Raw genomic sequence first — 6,341 nt, 5'->3', positions numbered from 1 at the left:
TGTTACTTCCCACCTCTTCCAATCTGCATAAGATCAAGTTCTGTGTGTAGTGGACTGCAGATGGAGCTGTTCTCCAGGCAACACCTGTACCTGACATCCATCTGCTCAATACAAGTTGAATGACTGTGTGACAGACGTCTACTTCTTCCTCCTCCCGATCATCAACGTCTTCTTCAGAGACAGTCAGGAATAGTAGTGACTCCTTGGCAAGAATGCCCTCTTCTTATTCTCGCAAGACATGGAAACACCTCGTGCCTCATGATTCATGCCTCATATTGTCAAAAGTCGGAGCCACGAGAGGATGAGTACCAAGGAGAGGATGAGAAAGTGGTGGACACTACCCTATGTCCACTCTCAGTTAGGGCGTCCAAAATGTGCCCGATGGCATTTGGCTGGATGGTGGGTGGTACCATTTCCAAGCATTAGCCTTCAACAACAACACAAACGACCAGATGGGAAGTAGATCGGAGATTGGTCAAACAAAAGTGAGAGGAAGAAGGTGGAAGGTAGGACCAAATGTACTCAATTCTCTGCATCTAGCTGCAATTCTTCCCACCAAGGTGGAATTCTCGAGAACCAATTTTTAAGGATTCCCTTTGTAATTATTCACTTCAAATACTTCTTAAGAACTCGCTCTATTCTACTGGCCTCTTAACACTGGCGTGGAGGTCGACTTTCGGACTTTGAAAGTACCCACAACAAGCCGCAGCTATCTCATCAGGCCTCTAAAGGCAACTCATGTGTTACCTTTCTGGCCAATCTACAAAGATGAAACAGTGCGGTTACTTGAGACAGTTGATATTAGCAACAGAGTAAGCTTTAGAAGTGTCCTTCCATTTGTGACATTTCCTTGGGAAAATGCCAATGGGAAAATTTTCATAGCCTCCGTTTAGTTACGCCCTTTAAATGTTAATTGCTCTTCTCTTCCTCCTCCTGTATGTAATAGGAAATATTTATCACTTAAGAGATATTCTACAGAACCTTTTCAAAACCTCTAAAATTAATTATCACTTCTTTATGGGAACAAACGGAACTTGGTCTTCCTGGAAGGAGGATTAATAAGACAAACGTAAACAAGTGCTAATTAATCACAAATCGCTTCCTTGCAATATATTATTAACGAGTTCACTGCTGACTGCATAAAATCCGCGACCTAGTGATCCTAGAGATGACACCAAACGGGGCAAGGAAGTTAAAAAGAGAAGACGCAAGTCGAATGGCAATGGCACCATAAATGTTAATGACTGTTGAATATACTAGATAAAAAGCGCGAAAGTCGTTTAAAAGAAGTGAATGATAATACGATTACCAACTTAATTGATGCCGTATCTTATCCAGTTTATTTAAGCCTCTTCACTTAAATACACTTGGTATTAACATTCATGTCACAAATATGTGACACAGATTCCTTATATGTTCATATTTGCTGTGATGGCACATACTTGGGTCACAAGTTGACTCATTTGGTCCAAAACAATAGGACAATTAAGCAATTGTCAAATTTGCCAACTTTGAAACACGATGGTAAACCTGCAAAAATTGTTCATTCACTGTCCCTAAAGGTGACAAGAAATGGTTAACGAAGTGGGAAAACCTGTCGTGGGATTGCATGGCATAGGCTAGAGGATTAAGCAAATTCTCCTCCATACTAAGCATAACTAAATAAAAGGCACAATCTTTAAAAAGGAAGTGCTTTATTATCCAATAAATGTGAAATGATCTCCGGCAAATTTGTGCCTGGGTGCTTCTTGGAAATTTGATGAAGAGATGGTGTACCACCGCCAGGTACAACCTCGAAATGCATGTCCTATTAGCGGCAATTTGGCGTGGAATGCAATGAAAACAAAGACGCCAGCATTATCTAAAACACCCTTTCCTACCACCAATTAGCGAGCCGAGAGTTCGGTGTGCTGTGCGCAGATTATCACACAATCAACAGATGCTACACTTAGAGATGTGTGTGCGCTTGTTCTAACGCATGTGAATCTGCGTCCACTTTTCTCATTCAAACAATAAGAAGGAAACTTTTTTGAAATGTTCCATTTCTTTTAAAAACTACAAAAGACGGTAATGCCTTCCTTTGAAGGGAACAAAGGCACTCAGTTTTATTGGGGAACACCAGAGTTAGTCCTCCCCTCCTCCTCCCCCCACGGGGGAGGGGGAATGAGGTGGTTCCACCTGTCCGCGCTTGAGACCTAAAAGGGCGTTTTCAAACAAGCAGGGGCTACAAATGGGAAGACCAAGATGGTGGGAGAATTGAGAGTGACATGTCAAAACTGCCATGCGATTAGTCTATAGAAAAACGTAAAAAATTGGTTTCCTATTCTACCGTGTTAGTCTACAAAACTAAGTTTTTTTTTAGAAATTCGCTTATGCAAAATAAAAAATTACTAGATTTAAAAGGACTTTTTTGAAAGAAAGCTAGTTTAAGTCCTTAGGCCCTTTCCCACTTTTGTTTCTTTTAGATATCATTACACATTTTCCATGCCAGCATCTGGAACCTTTCAGGACACACATTACATGCCAGTATGCTATTTTAAATACGTGAAAAGTTGGCGGAAGTCAACTAGGGGGCATTAAACAAAAAATTTAACTACCTAGAAGCCTTGAAAAACCATTTTTGAGAATTTGTTGACATCTTCCGAAATGCCGAGAAAGCGAAACTTGTCTGTCCACTACATTCGAAAATGCCATATTGTCTGGCGGCGTCTAATGCGACCTCTTAAATGTCACATCCAAGAGGAAGTTTCACTTAAATAGGTGAATGCTTTCGACATTTCTACCAGTTGACCGCGGCACTTATTTTGTAGGTACATGTTATTCAAAGCACTGAAAAATTGCCAAATGGCGATTTGTTTTGTCAGTTTGCTTTGTAGGCAGCATAATTGGCTTTCCTGTTTATTTGAGACGAACGGAAATGTAGAAGTTAGCCAGACTTGCTCCTACTTCATTAAAAGTCAAGCCTGTTAGTGAGATGATTGTATTTTGAATGGGAGAATATAAGTAGTATGTGAACTCTTTTGATTGCCAACAATAGACGAGGGTCGCATTGCATTGCTTTTGTTGTTTCTTCTTCTCTTCCCCCCGATTCTGACCCTTAAATAGGGAAGACTGGTAAGACAAGAACATTATACAGTGTGGCTATGTGGAATTTTGTAAACGATAAAAGATTTTTTGAAGCGGCTGTGTTTGTCTTCTCCTCCGCCTCCTCGTGGGTGGATAACACCTTTTTAACTACGAGGGTTACTTCAGTTTACCCTCTTGCCCTCTAACAAGTCTATTCAAACAAATATATGCCACAGTTTATTTAACTGCAAAATCAGCTTCACTGAGAGAACAAGGATGCGTATGAAATGTTTTCAAAATCGTCATTATCCATTTTACAACAATTCCTGTTAAGTTATTTAGTCTGGAGAACAAAGCCTCCTTCTTCTGAGCTAAGATTCAAAATTTGAAATAAATCTCAATATGTATTATATCGGAAATACGTTCTTATAAGTCTGTTAATTTTATGTTCAAATTGAAGTGGCAAAGAGAAATGTGTTTCCTGCCGCCACATCCGGCTTCAGGGCCCAGCGAAGCAAAGTGTTTCTGTTGACTCTGTTAACAACTCTTCAGGCCTCTAGATTCCAGTAAGCTTTGAGGGGACGAAAGAAACAACCATCCGGATTTCGTTGCCTTGACACCACGTTTAAAAGTCACAAAAGTAGAGCATCTACATCTGCAACATTCCCAGAAAAAACACTCGAATTCGGAAGGAGTGGCTCCTCTCTGGAGCGTCCCGGAAACCGATGACAATCCATACGTTGAAATGGAAACGAAATGGCAAAAAAGAATGCTACAAAACACTAGCTCTGTTTAGACATCTTCGCAATGTAGTAAGCGAAGAGGATGCAAACCTGAATCCATCAAAATCCTTCAAATGGATCGCTGAAGTTAAAGGTCTGTCATGATAGAAAACACTCGACTACTTTATATCACCGGATAGTTAAGGGAATAAAGAGTGACACAGCATTTGTTTAAATCACGTTATTAAATGCGCACGGCAGTTTACCTTATCATCTTGGTGTCAGAAATCCAGACATGTTAACACGTTTAATCCATTTTGCGAGATGTCTTTGTAGGAGTAGTGAGTCTGGCACCGCTATGATGTACTACACTTCGGTACCGCTTATTCATCCGCTGCCTATCTAAATCACTTTGTCCTTTTCAAGATGACATCCACTGTAAACATTAAGTAGCCGTGTCTATCATTTATTTGTGGGACTCATCAAGTCATGTTTGCACTAAAAGTCAGGCATTTATGCCAAGAACTGACTAACCTTCATAAGTGGGTCCCAGCTAATAATAAAATCCCTTTGACATACTGTAATTTTAGGCATTTGGATTCTTATTTAAAACTGTGAGGCAGTACTAAGCTGGCTGATTAAGACTTTATAAAGAGAAAAGATAAAAAAAAAATAAACCTATTCCTTAGGAACTACAACTTTAGAGTGAATGATTGGATATACTCACGAAGAGTTTACTTCCTTCAACCTGGGGATGACTCCTGATGGTTGGACGCTCAAGTTGTCCCATAATGCACAGGAACTGTATTTTATACTTAAAAGTGAAATCGTGGTTGACTAACAAGGTAGGCCTCATCCCATCTTCCTATTTTATGGGCTGAGAAGTCCGATGGATGGACCAATTAATACCGCTACCGCTTATTGTGTTTCTGCTATTCGTCAAATGGTATTTAATCTTAAGCTCTCTCTTTATCGAATACACTAAGATACAGCTTTGCCTTGACTCCTAACTCCTTCTTATTCTATTTTTTCTCGTTTAAAAGGTAAAACTCAAGTTATATACCCAAATTAGTCGGTAAATTAAGCTTGTAAGATTATAAAACATCCTGACTCTAGAAATGAATAACCCTTTATACGATGATAGGATTTCCTGTTTCATCTGCAGGCCTGAAGAGGATATTTACTTTTTAGGTGTTTAGTTTGCAAACACATGCATGTAATCGGTCCCATCAAAGGAGTTTTTGTCATCAATGATAGGCAGTGGATGCGGGTTTGGATGGGGGCGGGTGAGGAGGTGGAGAGGCATAAATATTGGGCCTGGTGCACATATCTTCTCGTAAACAACAAAAGTTTAGTCCAAGCTGTTAAAGTGACACCCAGTTATTTCGGCCAAATTACTCTTGGTGATGGGAGATGGGAGACCTCAAAATCAGGAGAGATAGAAACCACATCTAAGAGGGGAAGCGAAAACGTGGTGCATAGGAAGCAGACTTATACCTAAACACAGAGGCCCTTCTTTGAGCTTGGCAATTCACTTGACTTCATTTGTTTGTTTTAAAGACACTCTCTACCCTCCTCTGAGAGCATCTTGCTTAAGAAAATAAGCTGATGTAATGCTCAAGTCAAGTTGTTTCTAAAGTCACATCAGAGTGGGGACATATTTGGTTAAGAAACTGTTGGCACACATTACGGTAATGACGTAGTAGCCGAAACGTGCTGACTCAAGAGCCCACAATTTACACAAATACCAGTTCACTACATTGTACCTTTCATTCTTTTGGGTGTTGTCCTCCACACTGCCCTTTATCACTCTCCCACCTCTAGCGTCACGGCTTTGTGTGGGAGCATTAGCATAAAGGCGATGTTTGAAGGAGGGGACAATACCTCCAGTTACGGTTATTTGTTTGTTTCCCATAAGGAAAAACAAGTGAATTCTAAGGAATACCTGAAAAATGAATGCTTTTAAAAAGTACCACCAAAATCCATAGAACATCTCCGGCTAGAAGTCACACACCTCTCCTACAAGAGATGAGCTAATAAAAACGCAGTGCATAAGTGAAATATAGCATCATGAATACTGCCAACTGCTACCTGTGCCAACTTGCCCCCCCATTAGTCCCGTGTGAATGCACAGGCTAGGCTATTTTAATGCTGACGAAATGGCTCCACTTGTACATGTGAGTCATAAAGAGACAAAATTGTTCATTCTTGTCAAAGATATTTAGTCATCTGGGTGATTGAATGGGCATGCGAGTGAATTTGCTCACCAGGTGCGGCGCCAACTCATGCTCTTAGGCCTAAAATTTACGCCACCCGCCTAATTAAACGCTGTGACTACAATGCTTGTGTGCACGCACGCATGCACATATCTACGCACCAACCATGCGTGCGCGATTTCTACTGGCTGATGCGTTAGCCAATCAGAGCGACGTCGGGTGGACATTGGTAGATGGCGGATTCAATCATCACTCGCCTTGAGTTCGTGATGTACAGATGCCAGATGTCGGCAAGGTGGGACAAGAATTCCACAAACGAGCCATTCCCAAGGTAAGT

This window comes from Echinococcus granulosus (assembly GCF_000524195.1).
Source record: "Echinococcus granulosus chromosome Unknown EG_S00148, whole genome shotgun sequence".
NCBI classification, from domain to species: Eukaryota; Metazoa; Platyhelminthes; class Cestoda; order Cyclophyllidea; family Taeniidae; genus Echinococcus; species Echinococcus granulosus.
The sequence above is the reverse complement of the archived record's forward strand: the minus strand, read 5'-3'. Positions refer to the sequence as shown.